This window comes from Pectinophora gossypiella, chromosome 13 (assembly GCF_024362695.1).
Source record: "Pectinophora gossypiella chromosome 13, ilPecGoss1.1, whole genome shotgun sequence".
In the NCBI taxonomy this organism is placed as follows: Eukaryota; Metazoa; Arthropoda; class Insecta; order Lepidoptera; family Gelechiidae; genus Pectinophora; species Pectinophora gossypiella.
In genome coordinates, this window is record NC_065416.1 from 1,682,975 (window position 1) to 1,705,449 (window position 22,475).

At 38.5% G+C, this 22,475-nt stretch overlaps 1 protein-coding gene across 2 annotated transcripts in view; it reads left to right on the plus strand.

Annotated features, from left to right (window-relative positions):
* Positions 1-22,475, plus strand: part of LOC126371698 (uncharacterized) — a 124,225-nt gene that overhangs the window by 3,894 nt on the left and 97,856 nt on the right. The window lies entirely within an intron of this gene.

The window sequence follows — 22,475 nt, forward strand, 5'->3', positions numbered from 1 at the left end:
GCGGAAACCTTACCATCTAAAACCATTGAATTTTTATTTCTTGAAAATATAGGTGTTTGAAACCGAATGAAACAAAAGATGCAACAATATTTAAATATGGAATTTATAAGGTCAATCGGCTAGACAGTTCCGTTTTGGAAAATCGATTATCGCCAATATAGCGAAGGGTGAAATAGGAATCAAAAGTTGGTCAGGCAGGGAGCAAATTTAGATTCCGTTTAAGGGAACCTAGTTCTAAAATAAATTGACCCAGTTATGAGCTTAATGTGTGACACGAATAAAGTAAAATAATAAGTAGATCTTGAAACATGAAGGAAACATCTCTAACGAAAATGATCTGCTTGAAAAGATTTCCACAAGGAATGAATCCAGAAATCATTTCGTTAAGGATAGATTCGTTCAGAGTCACGATATGGCATAAATCAATGTAACAGAATCTCTTTCCTGCTAATTATTATTAACATGCAAATATCAAATCATCACTAATAATATAAAACTAATAGTACCTAATTGATTAATTTACAAGTCAATAGCGCTGACTCCTGTAGACACCATCTAATTTTATTTTAAATTATACCAGTCATTTTCTTATCCGCCGGACAGGAAAGGGACGACTAATCGATAGGCATAAAATTTATGGAACACACGTCAATTTTAGGCAGAAATTTTAAAAGCCCTCTCAAAATTTTATACTGGCCGATAACCCAACAGAATTAAGTTGACAGCACACGTCAGACTGGTTGCATACCAGCGAGACGCCTATTTTATTCGCCCGGGTTATTCATTCATTTTAAAATTAACAGTTGTCAATCGGTCCTTTTCCTTTTCGGCGGATAAGAAAATAACGGGTATAACTTAAAATAAAATTAGGTGTCTGCAGAAATCGCGGCTATTATTTCAGTAGACCCGTTCTTAAATTTTATCTTTTGTGCACACGTAGGTAATTTATTAGCCTTTATATCCGACAGAGGGATTGTACTTTCTTATAACTAATGTTATGGGCGATAGGATGATCCTATCACTGTTTTTCATATCCATCTTAGGACATCGTATCAACGGTGACTGCAAGTTGTCTTGGATTGCTTGCCAATTTACATGTTTATTTAATCATATTATTTGTTTGCAATTTGTTTTTTATTCGAGCTAACGCGTTTGTCTGATGCATCCAGAGAGATGGGCACGAGTCGTTACTCACTGGATACCTCAGGGCGGGCATAGAAGTCGAGGAAGACCGCGTAAAAGATGGTGTGACGACGTCAATGCTTATTGGAAGGATTGGCCGGAGATTGGGTAAAGTCGAGAGGAGTGGAAAAATGAAGGCCTTTGCCCAGCAGTGGGATCGAATAGGCTAAATAAGATAAGATTCGAGCTAACAAAATTTAAAGGCGACCTTCCGTTACAATACAGTTGAAAACACTACACTACAGTTATTTTCCACGTTCAATTGCAGGCAAAGCGGCGTTTAAAAGCCGTAAATTGCAAGAACATTGACTAATTTAGTCTAATGAACGCAAATTATAAGGTTGGGTCTGATGTAGGACCGGCCTAGAACACGTCGGTTTGGCCTAGATTCATAGACAGCCCGTGATAAAAGGCTAATGTAATATATTAAAAAGGATATTTATCAGGCCTGTGATTGTATGCCCCACAATGGATAAGTTATTAGTGCAACAACTTTGGTTACTAATTGAAAGAAAGAAAGAAAGAAAGAAAGAAAACATTTATTTTAGAAACAAGTGGTACACACAATAGAAAAATGAACAAAATAAAGAATTAAAACCTTATCTCTAAAAAGGGACATCAGCTCAGCGAGATGTTGTGACACTCCTATTGGCCCCGTTTCCTGCAACCTAATTTTATTTTAAGTTATATCCGTCATTTTCTCATCAGCCGAAAAGTAAAGGGACGGATTTCTGTCAACTGTTAATTTTTAAATGAATAACCCGAACGAATCAAGTAGCTATCTCCCTGGTATGCAACCTATTTGACGTGTGCTGTCAACTTAATTCTGTCGGGTTATTGACCGAAGTAAATTTTTTAGAGGGTTTTAGGTTTCTGCCTAAAATTGACGTGTGTTCCATAAATGTTATGCCTGTCGATCACCCGTCCCCTTTCCTTTTCGGGGATAACAAAATTACAGATATACCTAACTTAAAATAAAATTACGTATAGAAATGTATGTGGTTATTAGAAATACTCGTAAATACCTACCTAAGTATCGCGTATCTTGTCATTTTGTTTACACCATTCGTAACATTGGCAACGCGGCAATTACCTTTCAAATTATGTAAGCCTTCACAAACGTTTATAACTAAAATAGCACGATGCACTTTTCATGATAATACCATAATGTGGCGTGGCGATAATGGCAGTTGGTATACTAGACGCACATAACATACATAAACAGTCTATATACGTCCCACTGCTGAACACAGGCCTCCACTCAAACAACCGTAGAGGGTATGGAGCCATTGATAAACTTTTTAAGAATTTTGGCTATAAATCCAGAACCGTGATGGTACTAATTTTTTTACAACAGGTACTATTTTTTTTTTCAATAAGAGTACTATTTTTTGGTATGGTCAAATACTATTTTTTTTCAATAAGAGTACTATTTTTTGGTATGGTCAAATTATTTTTTCGTGCCCATTTTTTTTTTGAGGCCGCTAGCTTGACGCACACGGACCCGGTTACTACTTACTGATATAAGTGAGAAATCGTTACGTGAGCCATGTCAGGGGCCTTTGGCGGCTCAATAGTAACCCTGACAAAAGGGCTGATGAGGTTGGTAATTCACATCACAACCTACACGATAGAAGAAGAATAGGTGGTATTCATAAGTAGCTTACATACTGAATCTCCCTAGTATCATATTCCGTTTTCTTTGAACTGTCTAATGAAGTTGTAATGAAAAGCTAGACCTTTAGTATTCGTTTTGAACTGTAATTAAACTAAACTAGGTCGGAGTTCATGAATAATTCGTTACCGTGAGAAATTGTGTAGTTTTTCCTAGGTCGAAGTCAAATTATGAAATTCAGAAATTAATAATAATGAAAAATGTAACGTAAGTGCAACTGTCGGACTCTTTTTTTGACTTGACTTATTGTAGATTAACTACTAGGCATTAACTACTTGGCCGGACAAATGGGGAGCATTGAAGGCTCTCACCCGGTATAACGTTTAAGACAACAGGCCTGAGGGTGCCCAGTTGGGCGCGAACCTCGACTCAGGGCGTCGTCTGAGAGGAAAAATATTTGAAAGAATTAATCGACCCTAACGGGTCGATAGCGATAAGCGCTGATTGAGGAAAATCGTCGACCACGCCGGCGGGGTCCGTATCGGGGTCCTGAAGTACAATCGCACTCGAATTCGTCGAACTTGTATGAAAAAGCTACCTGAGGTTGCTTTTTCAAACAAATTCCATAGTAATATCGTGGTTTGACGTTTAATAAAAAGTAACAGAATTGTCTAGTTGGAAACTACCCTCATGTGCTTCTTTAAAATGAGGTTAGAATAATGGCGATGGTTGTGACAATAAAATTGGACACTTTGTCTTTGATATCAGTTTATTAGGCGATTCGTGACTGGAAAGGGAATACGGAATTAGGGACTTAAAAGTGAATTTAAAAGTTGTAATTGCATTATTTTCTATTTTTTTAAACTGATATTTCGATCGGGTCGAATAAAAAGCAGTGAATTTTTTTTATGTTGTGTCCTGCGAGGTTACTAGATCTATTTATGATGACACCTCATGGACTGGTGAGTTAATCAGGGACTTTTTGAGGAACGTAGCCTGGAAAGTTCTTCATTTATGTTACGCGGGATTTATTTTGAATATTTACATTGAGATATACAGGTTTTAGTAACATCGTAACGAATACCAAGGGGGATGATTCAGACTATGATTCTGAGTTAATATCAAGTGGAAATTTCCGTCGCAAAATTCATGATGTTTTTTTAGTTTTTTTTTTTAATTATTTTCAATTCTATACTTTTGCGATTGAAAATTCCACTTGATATTAACTCAGAATAATGAGCTAAATCAGCCCCCTCAGTATTCGTTACGATGTCACTTACACCCCGTACAAGTACGTATGTACTTGCCATACAAGTAGGTATGGGTGTTAGTGACACCGTAACGAATACTGAGAGGGATGATTCAGACCTTGATTCTGAGTTGATATGAAGTGGAATTGCCTGTCAAAAAAAATTTTTTTTTTAATTATTTTCCGTTTCATACTTTTGCTACGAAAAATTCCACTTGATATCAACTGAAAATCATGGTCTGAATCATCCCCCTGAGTATTCGTTACGGTGTCACTTACAACCGGTATAACATTACTAATATAATAACATTACACTACATTATTCATGTGAAATGATAATAAGGATTACTATTAAATGGCCAGAGTCCAATTACACTTGAAAATGATATTTAATATTTTTTTGTGGAAAATTTTGCAATTTTTGGTGGAATATTTTTTGTTAGTTGTTTTCTGGCGGTTTTAAAAGGTTGTTAAAAGTTATAATGATGGAAAGTTGAATTTTTGGCTTTACAGATACACTAGTTTCAATCCAGTTAAAAATATTAGTCTCAGTTTTACCTGAAAATAAAGTAGCACGTCCATTTCGAGGTTATGTTGAAGAGAATCACAGAATACGCCTTAATGTCGTTTTAATAAAGTCATTCAAAATGCGATATCCATTCGGTTTGAAACCTCAATCACAGTGATATTATGACGTCACGTGAAACTTCGGCGTAGTGTGCTAAATATTCTACAACACTTTCCAGTTGATTGTCCATAATGGCTGCATAATAGCTGTTGCTTTGTTCTATGATGGCGGCCATCAGCAATTATTTAGAACTACTGCCGTCTGTAACTGAAGTTCTCCCACAATTTGCAAAGCGCTGATACTAAACTCTGTAAACTGTCACTGATAAACTTGTCAAAAGATTTTTTTGCAATAATTTTGTGTAATGAGGAGACAAAATAGAAGCTAAAATGTAGGTGGCAGCACTGTTGAAACAGTTCTTATTATCCAGCTAAAATTCGCGATAAATTGCTATAAAACGCAGAGCAACGTGGAGTATATTGTACCTTCAGACGGGGAAGGATGAGTTACGAAAAAGAAAAGCCATCAGTTGGAAAAAGGCAGTTTTTAATGAAAATAAGTTTTTGTTTATTATTTATTTTTTATTTCTACGTTTTCACCTTCACTCTTTAGGGAATAAATACAACACTATGATTTTGCAGTTATACGCTGCCAAAACTATAAATATGTTTGTTTACTCAAATGGTACAGGGAAAATGTTTTTCTGTATTGTTTTGTAATGAATGACTTTTTGATTTGGAAAGAATAATTGTTATTTATATTCGTTCCGTGGTCTAGTGACAGCCTCCGTGGTCTAGTGGTTAGAGCGTTAGGCTCACGATCTGGAGGTCCGGGTTCGATTCCCGATGGGGACATTGGCGAAATCACTTTGTGAGACTGTCCTTTGTTTGGTAAGGACTTTTCAGGCTTGAATCACCTGATTGACCGAAAAAGTAAGATGATTCCGTGCTTCGGAGGGCACGTTAAGCCGTTGGTCCCGGCTATTAGCCGTAAAAACACCTCCACCAACCCGCAGTGGAGCAGCGTGGTGGAGTATGCTCCATACCCCCTCCGGTTGATTGAGGGGAGGCCTGTGCCCAGCAGTGGGACGTATATAGGCTGTTTATGTTTGATGTTATGTATATTCGTTAATTTATTTTAGTTTAATAATTTAATATCTTCTTGTCATTATTTATTTGCATGTTATAATTTTCATAACTAAAAATTTTGCCCTAATGCTAAATGCTGAGCATCTGCAAACTGTACCTACCATTTTTAAGGCGAATAAATGAATTATGAATTATGGAACTATCAAAATTTAAGAACACTCAACAGTAGCGACTCCTGATGGCAAAGGCAGTTTTTATCCTCATTATAAATGTGCTTCATGGAAAATAGCGGCCACATTGCTTAAAGCTAATTATTCAATCAGCTTCCGTCTTGGTTGTAGGTAAATAAACCTAGCTAACTTCAGTATAAATCCTTCAGTAATTATTCAAGCAAATGGTTTGTCTTCGACTGTAACTCTCTCACGGGTTGCTTTATGTAACGATTGGACTTATTTACGTGATTGCGACCTTTGTATTCCTGGTTTATGGGTCTGTAATGACGTCGTAAACAGTCTGTATAACTCCCACTCCTGGGCAATGGTCTCCCCTTAAATCAAATCAAATCAAATATACTTTATTGCACAGAACTAAATTTCAACAATCAGACATAACACATGAATACAGTACAATTTGGGCGGCCTTATTGCTTATTGCTCTCTTATGGATAGAGCTATGTACGCCGTTACTGTGATCTACATTAGACCCTTTTATAAGTTTAAGATTAGAGAGAGAAATAAATGCCTAATGTATACCATGTGGCAGTATTTTATATAAATAAATAAATAAATTAAGTTAATATTAAGTGAGTACCAGCGGTGGAGAGATGTTCCCTAATTTTAATAGCCGACAATTCATAATAGTATCATTTAATGAATAATTACATAACAATATTAAAAAAATATATAAATACTAAGCATCTATCACTGGCTCATTGTCTGTTTATAATTTCATTTTTGACGTGGTCTGTGGTAATTAATATTGTTTATTAATATTGGGGAACATCTTTACACCATTCAGAAATTAAAAGAAAGTTAGTAATCTAAAGCAGCAATATTGCTATTTGGCATTCGTTTCCATTCAGCACTTACTTTTATATGCGCAAATGTCAAATAGCAATATTGCTTTTTAGATGAATTGCTTCGGTGTGGCCTTTTTAACTTCCCTCAATCAGCGCTTATCGCTATCGACCCCCTAGGGTCGATTAATTCTTTCAAATATTTTTCCTCTCAGACGCCCTGAGCTGAGGTTTGCGCCCAACTGGGCACTCTCAGGCCTGTTGTCTTAAACGTTGTACCGGGCCTTCAGCGCTCCCCATTTGTTCGGCCAAGTAAAATCTAAAATAAATCTGCGGCAAATCTACAAAAAAAAAAAATTTAACCCCTCAGTTCCTTTAATCTAAGATGTAAATTTATAAGACAAGCCAAACTCTTGGAACTCTAAACAAATTTTTCGTCATTCATGCACATACATTGAGTCATACTCAAGTATTATGTCATATTTCGATAAGACTTTTATGGTTTTATTCACGGTCGCGATTTGAAGTATATTTTCGAATACAAAATCATAGGACTTGTTCAGCTGCTTGGCTTCTCGGGTATGTACGGTCACGAGTACTAATATGTATACACTTTGAAACCGTGTCACATTAACTTTTTTGACGAATTAAACCGTAAGTCTCATTAAATGTCAAATATGATAGTGCGACAGGGTTCTAAAGTGATTGCACATTTTTTTTCTGAACTTGATTGCACAACTTTGGAATTGTACGTTGGCGGAACTCTTGAAATTTTGTACGTACAAAAAATATGGAAATAGACAGATAATTCATCTAAAAAGTAAAATTGCTATTTGACGTTTGTTGATATTGCACACTTTTTGTATGGACAAGAAGCGTCAGAATAGTGTTTTAGTATTATATTTTATTTTATGTATTATTAGGTTAAAGTATATTCTATGGGCCGCGTTGCCTGATGTAATTAAATAATTAATAAAAAATATGCGCAAATGTCAAACAGCAGTATTGCTTTTTAGGTGAATTGCTTTGATGTTTTTTAAGCCCCTACGTATCTACAGTAACTACTCTAGTGACGTCACTTTAAGCTCTAAGCCAAGACTTCCTCCCTTAATCTCATAAAATTGTTTTTACAAAATATAAAATAGAACGTAACCGTTTCCAGTCCATTAGCCGGCGATGACGTCACAGGCGTCTTTGGCTCTCATTGGCTGATGTCACAAGCTGACTGGTCGATAACATTTTAATCTGGCGCCTGATTGGCTGTTTGTTTTATCTTCTACGTGATTAAACGAACACTAATTGGGTTCGATAAATTAATTGTTTGTTGTATCGTGTAAAATATTTGCATATTACGCAATAACCCTAGCTTGCTCGTAGTCGGGTAAAAATGTAGTTCGCAATCCTTGGGCGAAGCAAGAAGATCTGCGACAGAGACATTTTGATATTAGATTTTTTGAAATACCCTCTTTTGTTCATCATCATTTAGGGAGACGATGCGTTATCTAGTTTTCAGGTAAGCATGTACAGCTCCATAGAGCAACACGGACCTCCGCTGGGGACCCCGACACCGACCCCGCCGGCGTGGTCGACGATATTCCTCAATCAGCGCTTACCGCTATCGACCCATTAGAGTCGATTAATTCTTTCAAATAGCTTTCCTCTCCGAGGTTCGCGCCCAACTCGGTTCCCTCAGGCCTGTTGTCTTAAACATTGTACTGGGTGAGAGCCTTCAGAACTCCCCATTTGTCCGGCCAAGTAGTTGCTATCTGCGGAAAATCTACAATAAGTCACGTCAAAAAAAAGGATCTCCGCTGGACATATAGAAAAACTAGTTGCAGTCGGCCTGCGCGCTAGACTGAATCGTATTACTATGACTAGACTGATGCGTATCTGATACGACGTCCTTGAAAAATGCCTAATTGTTCGTTATTTTGTTGCTAAAAGGGATCTGGCTAGTCAAATTTATATAAAAGATGGCGTTGGCTCCTATTTTAGTAATGTTATATCACATTATTACCATTTAATTCTCTGTCTCTCAAATAACTGTCTCACATCTACTCACTGCCGCAACATAACATAACATAAATAGCCTATATATACGTCCCACTGCTGGGCACAGGCCTCCTCTCAATCAACCGGAGAGGGTATGGAGCATACTCCACCACGCTGCTCCACTGCGGGTTGGTGGAGGTGTTTTTACAGCTAATAGCCGGGACCAACGGCTTAACGTGCCCTCCGAAGCACGGAATCAACTTACTTTTTCGGACAATCAGGTGATTCAAGCCTGAAAAGTCCTTACCAAACAAAGGACAGTCTCACACAAACAAAGTGATTTCGACAATGTCCCCATCGGGAATAGAACTCGGACCTCCAAATCGTGAGCCTAACGCTCTTACCACTAGACCACAGAGGCTGTTCACTGCCGCAAACTCAATCCAAACTGTCACACAGATAACAAAACACAAACCGATCCTTCATAGACTTCGGTATAGAGGAAAGCCTTAGGCAACTCCCGTCTCTAACTTCTCTAATATATTTTTAATATAGGTAGAGAATACAAACTACATTGACCTCTCAAGCATGAGGTATTGAGGTATGCAATGTAAACATAGCGACAAGTATTCGAAGGATCTTTTCATAATATAAGCTCACGACTATATCTCAATTGGGGTTGTCAGAGGTACATCCATCGCAAGATGAACTAAGGACCCACATCTCACCGAGCTTTCTGTTACACCAACGTGATAGGTGGTAAGCCGCATCGCCGTCTACAATGGTCGAGCCAACTGTTTTAGTGAAAACTGCACATAAGATAAATTAATAACTCGTTGGTGCAAGTCACCTGGTTCCAGATTCTAGCCGACAAGCGCGAGAGGCGACACAGAAATGAAAGGGCCGATTTACCACCTGTACCATCTTATAACCCTCAACTACAATGCCAGTCATGCGGCCGCTACTGTCGCTCTCGCATCGGACTTTACAGCCATTTTAAAAGCTGCCACAGAAACGCTGTTTGAATCATCTGATAAAGATGTAAAGGCCTGAGATGATGATGGTGTAAGTCAGGTATCGGGATCCAAACCGGTGCTCCCCGTTTGAGAAGCAATCCGGTATATCATACGTTTCAGTATTAACGTAGTTTATATTTTTAAGTCACATGTAGATTTTTTTTTACAAAAAAGTCGTCAAATAATGCTAACTTAAAATTACTTAACGTAGAACCCACTCCGTGTCAAACTTGGCCCAAAAGTACCCATGACACTAGCAGCGTTACCGCGCTGGACTGCCACGGACAACCTCTGAGCCAAGTAAGACCCGGAGCGGGGGTCAAAGCTTTGTTCTCTAAGGCGACGGCCCATGTCCTTAACGTTTATATTTATATTTCTTTAGGCCCAGAAATATAAACAAAACATGCCTTAGGGCGAGCTGGTAGACATTTGCGAAGTTGAAACTTTTAATTATCGTGTTTCCTTTTGAATTTAATAAGGACCTTGCTTGTCGCAGACTCTTTTTAACATGGCTAATTCTATTTCCTTTCATTATATTAGTAGTTAACAAATAAGGGAGTTCAGTTGGGAAAACGCTTGACTCTCCCTGTGAGGTCACAGGTTGGAATCCCAGCATAGGCCTAAACGAATGATTTTTGAATTTGTTTTCGAATTCATGTTTGGATCATAAATGATTATAACATGCTCAGCCGTGAAGGAAAACATCGTGAGGAAACCCACGTTCCCGAGAAATGCGTTTGGAGGTACGTGACGTAACCTGTATGGGGCTAGTTTTCCCCTCGCGGGTTGTACCTCTACCCCATTGGGATATAGGCGTGAGCTATGTTATGTTATGTTGTTCAATTTCCTCTTGACATAACCTTAAAACCAATACTTTACGGCTCACCTGTTACAATTACTCAATTTTAATTAAAACGAGCCGTTGCACGGTGTAAAACTTGGAATGCCCCAATAAATTGGCAGTCTTCCGTCTCGTTTTCTCCCGTCGCAGGTAGTATATCCGTCCCGCTCAAGGTTGCAGACTCCTAGGGACGGCTCCATCGATTTTCTCTGGGTTGCATCTGGAACTACGAGGCTGCGTAAATGTACCGCTATTTTGTTGCGTAGCTGCCTTTATTTTTCGCGCCCATTTCTTATTACATATATATGGTCACGAGCATTAATTATGTATACACTTTGGTACCATGTCACATTAACTTTTTTGATAAATTGAACTGTAAGTCTCACTAAATGTCAAATATGTTAGTGCGACAAAGTCCTAAAGTGGGTACATTATATTGCTCATGAGCATGACTGTACATACATAAGAAGCCGTGGTATCCCTGTTGGTAGAACGCTTGCCTCTCACTTTGAGGCCGCAGGTTCGAACCCAGCACAGACCTAAACCAATGATTGTCGAATTTGTTTTCGAATTCATTTTTGGATCATAAATGTATATCACGTGCTCAGCGGTGAAGGAAACGGAAAAGGAAATTCCCAAGAAATGCATTTTTGGAGGTATGTTACCTATCCTGGGCTGGTTTTCCCTTCACAGGTTGGAAAGTCAGACAGGCAGTTTCTGTAAAAAACCGGACCTGTCAAATCTTCAGGTTAGGTAAGCGGACCCTGTGAATAACGGCACTGTGAATAACAGGGGGGATAGAGTAAGAATAGGATAGTTTCCAACTAGTCACAGACAAATCAGTTACTTTTTAATAAACGACAAAACACGAAATTACTATGGAATTTGTATGGAAACACAACCTGTGACGTCATAGAAAAATGTGACAAAATGTCGCAATTATTATTACATTTTTCTTTAAATTCATAAATAAGATAAATAGAGAAAAGAAAACGTTTTTTGTCACCTTTATCTTTATCCATAATTTATCTTTGACCTAGAAACTACCCAACCGTCATAAATATTACATAATTTAACTTGTTCTCTTGTTTGGACGGCCAATTAAAATGACGTCACGTCATGAATTTCCTTTGCACGCCCGTGCAAACACACATGGTTCTTTTTTTTATTAAAAATAATAATGTCTGGAATTCCTTTCGATTTGGTTAATTTATTTTACTCAGAACGTTGCAATATAAAATATGTTCATTAATCTTTATCATTGACGTTATCGTACACGCGCATCTATGTGTGTGACGTTTGATGCCCATACGATTGAAGACTAAAGTAAGACTGAGGGGGGGGGGGTGAAGTAAACCTACCTCAGCCGCTGGTGGGGAGCGTAAAGTTCCCGGTCTATACGTAGTATTCCTTATGCTATGCTTTAGTGTAGTTTTCACTAACACAGTTGACTCGACCATTACAGACGGCGATACGACTGTCCACCTAACACGTTGGTCATAGAGAGACTGCTCTAAAGACCATGCTCAAGTCTCTGTTTTTATATGAGAACTGTCACATTGACATGATCTTGAGGGCAGTCTCGAAGCTTAGTTTATTAATACCACCATAACATGAAGCGTGAGTGGTCAGTTCATCTTGCGATGGATGTATCTCTATCTAGCCCAATCAGGAACATAGCCGTGAGCTTATGTAGTAATATACGTTTTTACTACTTTGCTGGAGTCTCACACGGTAGAATTTATTAGTATTTATTAGTATAATTGGTATTAATAAACTAATAACTTCGAGACTGCCCTCAAGATCATGCCAATGTGACAGTTCTCATATAAAAACAGAGACTTGAGCATAGTCTTGAGAGCAGTCTCAGCTGAAATTCGTTTATTAAAACCAGGGATATGGTGACATCTTTCTACGCTCCAGGGATAGGGTGAGATGGTATGTTATGTTGTTCTTCTACATCGCAAGATGAACTGACCACTCACGCTTCATGTTATGGTGGTATTAATAAACTAAGCTTCGAGACTGCCCTCAAGATCATGTCGATGTGACAGTTCTCATATAAAAACAGAGACTTGAGCATGGTCTTTAGGGCAGTCTCTCTATGACCAACGTGTTAGGTGGACAGTCGTATCGCCGTCTAGACATTTGCGCATATAAAAGTGAGTGCGCAATATAAACAAATGTCAAATATCAATATTGCTTTATTAGATGAATTGTTTCGATGTGGCCATTTTAACCCCCCGGTATGCCCACTTGAAACCACGTGATATCAGTTGTCAATGATTCAAACATGGAGTTAAGCTCATAAAGACCAGGTCACGAATATGCCTAAAGTCTTTGATGAGAGTAGAGGAAGCGAAAGTGGATACGGGGATGGTAGTGAAATTCCGTGGTGCCCAATGGGACATAAGCGTAATTTTCCCGGGTTCATTTCCTGGTGGGGACAAATCACAAAAAATACTTACTTTGTGGTCCATAGTTTGGTTAGGACATTACTTAAAACACAGAACATAAATTGTTACTGGCAATAAATTAATTTTATTCTTATTCTAAAGTCGAATTCAGTAGTTTATAGTCCGAACCCGTGATATTACGATGTATCTATTTCATGGTGAGTTTATAAGAATAAAGATTCTATATACGTACAAGTATTACACATAACCATGAGATTTGTCTGTCAGTCTGTCTCGCAAAAACAATAGAGCGAGAGCGAATTAATCACAAAATGTTCATTGAAGCGCTAAAAATGTACATATTTTCATGAACATTCTTTATTTCAGAGAAACATTCCGCACAAATGTTATTTTGCGAGTACGAAATTAAATTTCACGTTGTGTGATGGAGTATAATGAAATATGGCGTCGGCGACCAATTTTATTATTTGTTTTATCGTTGTGTTTGCTTTATAAATGAAACAAAAGTACATAATATAAATTGAGTCACGCTGATGTTCGGGAGTTTTCTTAACCGTTTTAATACCGAATTATGGAGTTAACAGCGACTCTCCGAACCGCGATTCCCGCTACGACGAGTCTCTTTACGGCCAATGGCTTGACGTCGCGTCTGTCATTTGCTTGTACAATTAAACACAACAATATTTTTTACATACAATATTTTTCCCACTGAAATAATTGCATTTTGGTTCTTTTTCATTTCATAATGACTGATACAAAAAAAAAATCGCTCGACTTAAAAAATAATGCGAACGCGCCTTAGAGAGACGCGTTCGAGATCGCCGTTCGAGGAGTCGCTGTCAACGCTATAATTCTTAATACCAAATGCCTATATCTTTCTACTTAAATCTATCTAAGTACATTTATCTTTATTGAATAATATTGAATAATAAATACTTAATTGTCCTGAACTAGTTGTTCTGTCTATCTGTCTCGGTTTTATGTGCCTTCCAAAGCACGAATCATCTTTCGTACAATCGGCCATATTTGAACAAAGTCAAATAAATAACGAAGCCACCGTAGTCAGAAACTTCCATCTTGAAAGATAACATAACGTAACAAATACTTTATTGCATAGAGAGGAAAACACAAAACAAAAGAGAAATAGAAAGAGTACAATAGGCGGCCTTATTGCCAAGTAGCAATTTCTTCCAGGCAACCTTTAAGTATAGGAGATAGTTCCATAAACATAGTTGTGTCCAGTTGAAAGGAGCGAGTCCGCTCTCTTATGCATTATTTAGGAGTGGTAGCTATCGACCCGTGGATTCGAGGTCACGGGTTCGACAACGGGGCATTCACCTCTTATATAATTTCGGTGTTTTGTGCTAAAATTGAATCGATTTCGTAACAAATACGGGTTGACTCGGCGCTATTTCGGGAACAGGATTTTGGACAAGTTTGAACTGCGGAAGACCTTGATTGTTTATCAAAGTTGTGTTTAGTACGGGGTTTTGGTTCGGCTAGCCCATAGCCCGAGGCATACGGGCTCTTTGTTAGTTTGTTCTTGCAGGGTGAGCGGTTGTGAACTTAAGAATAAGAATACATTAAATTTATTGCCAGTAACATTAAGATTTTCTAAAAAAAAAGTACTTATAATACGGGCAGATACTGAAGGAAATGGCTGATTGTGCTGTGAAGGAGCCTTAAGTACATTATAATAAAATATTCATGCAAAACCTAACAATACACAAGCCAGTTCAATGCAGGTAAAAAAAAATGTAATCTCAATTTTTACCCACATTTTTCTTCTTCTATCGTGTGGGTTGATGAGGTTGGTACTCCACCTCACAACCATACGATAGAAGAAGAAAAATCTGGGTAAAAATTGAGATTACAATTTTTCTGGTGTCAGGGTTACTATTGAGATGGCTCATGTAACGACTACTTACTTACATCAGTAAGTAGTAATCGGGACCAACGGCTTAACGTGCCTTCTCACGTGAAAATCTGGTGATCAGCTAGTAATGTCCTAACCAAACTAGGGACCACAAAGTAATTTTTGGGTTCAAATCCCGGTGGGGACATATCACAAAAACCACTTTGTGATCCCTAGTTTGGCTAGGACATTACAGGCTGATCACCTGATTGTCCAAAAGTAAGATGATCCGTGCTTCGGAAGGCACGTTAAACCGTTAGTCCAGCTTATATTTACTGATGTAAGAGAGTAATCGTTACATGAGCCATGTCAGGGGCATTTGGCGGCTCAATCAGAACCCCGACACCAGGGTTGATGAGGCTGGTATTCCACCTCACAACCTATACAATAAAAAGACACTAAAATTTCAAAGAAAACTAACAACCTGTATAAAAATCAAAATGCACGACAAAACTGAGTGCTCTTAAATCCGTGAACATGTACGAATAAATCCGATGTTTATTTAATCCGAAGTGTTTGAAAGAGAAAATAAAATTAGTCCTCTGCGGAGGTCCGATGCCCCCCCTCCATCCATTAAGGGCAAATCCCCTCCCTTTCTTTTTTATCAAACGTCCGTCACTGTGGGTGCTGTACTTTTGAATCGCCGAAAGTCGTGCGGGTCTTTTTTCATTTTTAGGGTTCCATTAGGTTCCATCCCTAAAAAAGGTATTCATTTATTTATTAATATTTTAAGTTGTGTCACATAGTATACATTAAGCATTTACTTATCTTACTTAGCTACAAAAACATATTATTGTACACAGACTGCAACAACAGACAATAGCCTCCGTGGTCTAGTGGTTAGAGCGTTAGGCTCACGATCTGGAGGTCCGGGTTCGATTCCCGATGGGGACATTGTCGAAATCACTTTGTGAGACTGTCCTTTGTTTGGTAAGGGCTTTTCAGGCTTGAATCACCTGATTGTCCGAAAAAGTAAGATGATTCCGTGCTTCGGAGGGCACGCTAAGCCGTTGGTCCCGGCTATTAGAAAAAGTAAGATGATTCCGTGCTTCGGAGGGCACGCTTAGCCGTTGGTCCCGGCTATTAGCCGTAAAATCACCTCCACCAACCCGCAGTGGAGCAGCGTGGTGGAGTATGCTCCATACTCCCTCTGGTTGATTGAGGGGAGGCCTGTGCCCAGCAGTGGGACGTATATAGGCAGTTTGTGTTGGTGTTGTGTGTACACAGACTGAATAATATCTAATTACTTAAATATAAATATATTAGTTAAATTAAAACAGTTTAATGTCGTCTGTTGACTTTTACACGTAAATTGGTACAGAACCTTAGTTGTGCGAATCCGTCTTGTTCTTAGTCACTTTTTCACTTTTTTATATGTTGTGCAGTGCTTTTAAATCCAATCAGCCAGCCGGATCTTTAGTCCTCATATTTGTTTGTTTTTGTGACGTGAATGTACGTTGATTAGATGAAGTTTTCATGCTTTATTTGTAGTGGGGTAGGCAGAAAATTAGCAAAAATTGCAAGCAACGGTTTCTTTTAGGCAAAATTCACGCCCGCATTCCATAACAGGGTTATGGTTTTTCACAAAGTCCGCTTACCTAACCTGAAGATTTATCAGGTCCAGTTTATTATAGAAGCGACTGCCTGTCTGACCTACCAACCCGCAAAGAAAAACCAGCACAATTCAGGTTAGGTCACACACCTCCGAAACGCATTTCTCGGGAATGTGGGTTTCCTCACGATGTTTTCCTTCAACGCTGAGTACGTGATAATCACATAAGATCGAAACATGCATTCCAATCTCTCTCTCTCTCTCTCCCTCTCTCTCTCTCTATTTAAGAGCTGCGCTCCTGTCGGTGGAGTAATTGCCATTCCTCTCTTCTTCCCGCCAAAACCTTCACCTCCCGATACGACACGACCTGCACCTTCTCTTTTATTTGTTTCATAAATGTTCTCCTAGGTCTACCTCTTCCTCTCTTCCCTTCAATTTTTCCTTCTATAATGTTTGTTATAAATGAATCGTGTCGTATCAGGTGGCCAATCATATTTCCTCTCCGGTTCTCTATAGTCTTCAATATAGTTCTCCTTTCTTCAACTTTTTCCAGCACTTTTTCATTTGACACCATTTCAGCCCAGCTACAGTCCAGTCCAGTTTCAATGCATTCGAATATGAATTCGAAAATGTTTGGTTTTGGTCTATGCTGGGATTCGTATCTGCGACCTCACAGTGACAGCCTAGCGTTCTTCCAACTGGGCTACGCGGCCCCTGTCTTTATACTATAGAAAAAAAAAACTACATATAAATCTGATTACGTCATATTTGCATCCCTCGAGCTCTATATTTAGAGTAAATCCGCGCATTCACCGACTTAAAGTTAGCTTTCTCGTTTAATGAAATTGCTCTTATGCAATAAGCGTGCATTGACCTCGAGGGCGATGACCTTCGTAGCCAATTTAACACAAACACACCATACCTACCAGTTTATCAACCTTTGTATGTAAACAATTACCTCTGTACGCTTAATTTGACTAAGCAAATAGCAAATACTCGTATCGCCTAACTAATACCTCCTTAACTAATATATACGAACGTAGAGAAACTCACGCTTACGGTCCGTTATAGGGTGAGTATACATTTGGTGTATGTATACTCATCTACATTATCTACTTACCTCGCAATCTGTGCCAGCATAGTTTTTTTTTTTTGCAAATAGCCAATGATACTAAGGTTTTAGTTTTTAGCTTTCCTGTGATAAGGACGGATCTCCTTTTGCATGATCGCCGATATTTGATTTTTTGCGTTGCAGATTATAATGCATGCATGGTTTGTCCGGGAAGACCTAACCTGCAAACTCCAAGTGTTTGTTAATAAATGCTTACGACAAATATTAAAGATCTTCTGGCCTTAAACTGTCACAAACACAGAACAGAGATTGACTGGGCAAAATACTGTGGAGGCTGATATCCGCACACGGAAATGGCGGTGGATTGGTCATGTCTTTAGAAGACCTGTGGAACACCCGTCCCGACGAGCTTTGACCTGGTGTGCGGGGGGGGGGGCCAAAGAGACCTGGCGACGCTCGGTTGACCGAGAGTTGAAAACGGCATGTCATGGGAGCAAATTACAGAGGCTGCAAAAGGTCGCGAGGAGTGGAAATCTCTTATTCGAGCCCTACATCCCAGCAGGGGATAAAATGATCAGAAGAAGAGAAGAGAAGTTTATAATGCATAAGACGACCTCTGAACACGTAATACTATCGCGGAGCTCCGTGCGTCTTAAAGTTTGCAGACGATTAGAGTGCAAAGTTGAAGTCTGAACTATTTGCTCATACCTGCATGGCGCGCGTTTTGCGCTCACTTGGCCCTTCCAACCCGTTTCTCCTATTCGAAATCATTCGCAACTTGGCTAACTCCTTCATGACTTCTGGCATACTACTGCTCACCCCTTTGAGTGTAATAGGCGCGTTTGCCAAGCAACAAGCGGAACTAGGCTGCGACCTTAAAGGTCACAGACCCAGACATTTGATTTAAGATTTCATTCTTTGACGACAGCAACAGCTGTTTGACTTCCAAACGTCCTCCGTTCATACAAAACGACAAATAGGTCGCAAAATGAGGAAAATCTATTGACAAAAACCACTTTGTGACAGTCTTTGCATAATAAAGAAGTAAGGTGAAAAGATCAGCACATTCTGGGTACTGAAATAAAATGAAAGACGACAGGAAAATGTACTGTAAGAAACAAAATCATCATCTCCTTACCGTTGTACCATTTTTCCCAGTATTCGCTTACCTAACCTGAAGATTTGACAGGTCCGGTTTTTTACAGAAGCGACTGCCTGCCTGACCTTTCAACTCACGAAGGGAAAACCAGCCCAATACAGGTTAGGTTACATACCTCTGAAATGCATTTCTCGGAAATGTGGGTTTCCTCACAATATTTTTTTACAACAGTTTAGGACCGAATCATCCTTCCATTCTTCGTTTGGAGTATACTTGCCCAGTCTCATAAGTCCATTCAGGTGAGTAGACTACAAAGAAAATATAAAGTGTAAATTCGCCCGCAGACCAGACATAAAGTGGGCGACTTGCCACCTAACCTATGTGCTATGTTTTTTATTCATTACAAGCCCAAAATAGATCTTAAGTATGCTATTTTATGCTGGGCTGGTAGTAACTTTGGTACAAGTTATGTAGCAAAATTTTCCCAAAAGACAAGTATACTTAAGTACATAAAGTAGAAAATAGTACTTGTATAATATAGTAGGAAAATTTCCCCACAGGGATGTCAAATGCCAACGCAATTAGAATTTTGATGGCAAGTTTAGGCAAGCGACGTATATTTACATAATACTGTGCATAATAATCTTTATAATACAGTCTAAATTTATCTACACTAGAACGTGCTGGTACCTATGTTTATGTATAGGGTATATTCTACGCTGTTATTTTTCAGCTACGTACCTACTTTGAGTTTGTAACGTGAATCGCTACTTTATTTTTAAAATGTATTTACATAAAAGCCGTGAAGGGAAAACCAGCCCATTGCTTCTATGCTGTTCTGGGAGCAAATAAAAAACATAGAACACGTTCAGCTGCTTGTCTTCCCGGGCATGTCGTAAAAACCGACAGAGGGATTGCGTCCTCTAACATGATGGACTAATGTTATGGGCGATAGGCTGATCCCTTATCACCATAAGGTTCATCATATCCATCTTAGGACTTCGTATCAACAGTGGCTGCAAGTTGTCTTTGATTACTTGTGGCTCTGCCCACCCCATTTGGGATTACGGGCGTGAGTTTATGTATGCATGTATGTATGTACATAAAAGCCGTGGTAGCCCAATTGCAAGAACACTCGACTCTCACTGTAAGGTCGCAGATTCGAAACCTAGCAGAGGCCTGATAATTTTCGAATTCATGTTTGGATCACAAATGATTATCACGTACTCAGCGGTGAAGGAAAACGTAAAGAAGCCCACATACCCGAGAAATGTTATCTAACCTGGGCTGGATTCCACTTTTCTGGTTAAAAGGTCAAACAGGCAGTTGCTTCTGTAAAAAACCGGACCTGTCAAATTTTCATATTATGTAAATGGACTCTGTAAAATTAACATGTACTTAGTCAATCTATCTCCAAGTAGTATTGCTGAAAAATACAACGTGAAAATCCACTTAATTTAAATAGTTGGAAGAACTTTCTTTCCCTTGAGTTAAGATAGAAAATAGGGACATATTGAAACGTGTTCAATTTAGTTCTTTTCACGGCAAGTACGAGTAACTTTTATCTAGCCAATATATAATCTAATTTACTTACATAGATACTAGCGACGCGCCCCGGCTTCGCTCGGGTGCAATGCTGAGGAAAAAATGAAATTATTTACGACATCACATTAATAACCTCAAAAATAACAGTATTTCTCCACTATTTAATGGATGTTATTATACATATAAACCTTCCTCTTGAATCACTCTATCTATTAAAAACCGCATCAAAATCCGTTGCATAGTTTTAAAGATTTAAGCGTACAAAGGGATATAGTGACATAAAAGCGACTTTGTTTTATACTATGTAGTGATAAACTTTGACAGCCTCCGTGGTCTAGTGGTTAGAGCGTTAGGCTCACGATCTGGATGTCCGGGTTCGATTCCCGATGGGGACATTGTCGAAATCACTTTGTGAGACTGTCCTTTGTTTGGTAAGGACTTTTCAGGCTTGAATCACCTGATTGTCCGAAAAAGTAAGTTGATTCCGTGCTTCGGAGGGCACGTTAAGCCGTTGGTCCCGGCTATTGGCCGTAAAAACACCTCCACCAACCCGCAGTGGAGCAGCGTGGTGGAGTATGCTCCATACCCTCTCCGGTTGATTGAGAGGAGGCCTGTGCCCAGCAGTGGGACGTATATAGGCTATTTATTAGTGATAAACTTTACTATATTGCAGGTATTGTACGAGGAATAGAAATAAAAATGTGGTTCTTTTTCTCGTAAGTATATTTGGATCGTAGATAGATAATTGTTAAGTATCACCTAGTTTCCAGGATTTATATTTATATTCCCACTCTCTCTTTATTTAAAAGCTGCGCTCTTGTCGGTGGAGTAATCGCCTTCATTACTCCATAGATAGGGCGTGTAGAACGGTGGTTGCCCCAATCGCCTTCCGTATATTTATATTATCGGAATTATATTGCTTCTATGCTGTTCTGGGAGCAAATAAAAAACATAGAAAACGTTCAGCTGCTTGTCTTCCCGGGCATGTCGTAAAAACCGACAGAGGGATTGTGTCATCTAACATGATGGACTAATGTTATGGGCGATAGGCTGATCCCTTATCACCATAAGGTTCATCATATCCAGCTTACGACATCGTATCAACAGTGGCTGCAAGTTGTCTTTGATTACTTATGGCTCTGCCCACCCCATTAGGGATTACGGGCGTGAGTTTATGTATGTATGTATGTATTATTTATATATAATATTATTATAGGATTTATATTATACCCGGTTAGAAAAGTAGCCGGCGAGGAGTGGATATACAGAGTGGTGTTATGTTTGAAACTCCATCATTACTGACCACCCTAAACGGGAAATAGCGAGATGTTTTCTTAACCGGTAACATCCATTTCCTCCTTAATTCTTTTGTGATCTTATCCATAATAGTCTTGTAAAGTTGATCAAACGGAACTTGACGAAAACCGTATACAATGTCGGTATTCTATTTATGTCTAGTGCTGTTAATTAGTAAACTTGAGTGATTGGTTCATTAGTTAGTTAATTTATCTAAGGGTCTATTTGTAGGTTATTATCAGCGGGGTGAAAATGGCCACGTCGAAGCAATTCATCTAAGAAAGCAACATTGTAATTTGACATTTGCGCATATAAAAGTAAGTGCGCAGTGCAAACAAATGTCAAATATTTATTATGGCTTTTTTAGATCAATTGCTTCGATGTGGCTTTTTAAACCCCCCTGTACGTGGGTCGTGTACTAGGGTCGAGATAAATTATGAAATTCTGATTACTAAATAAAGACAGATCTAGAATTAACGAAAACCATTTTCTTTTTTCTATTTAAGTTGTTTGTTAATTTTAATCAAGAAAATCGTAATAATAAGTCCGACATTTTATCACGTTTTTCTATGACGTCACATTGTGCTATTTCATACAAATTCCGTATTAACTTTGTGTTTTGACATTTAGTAAAAAGTAACTGATTTGACTAGTTCTTATTACATACATACATAAGCTCACGCCCGTAATCCCAAATGGGGTGGGCAGAGCCACAAGTAATCAAAGACAACTTGCAGCCACTGTTGATACGAAGTCCTAAGATGGATATGACGAACCTTATGGACTAGTTCTTATTATTTTCTAAATTATTTATTTATTTGTATACAATAGAACACAGAAAGAAACACACAAAGAAATCAGACAGTACAGGTAAGCTAAAAAAAAAATAAAAAAAAATAAAAGCAAATTTAAAAAAAAAGTAAATTATATATAAAAAAATTTTTTTTTGTTTATTTTTATTTAGTTTTTAGTAGTTTAGTAAATTATGTTACTTTTTGAAATCCATGATGTCG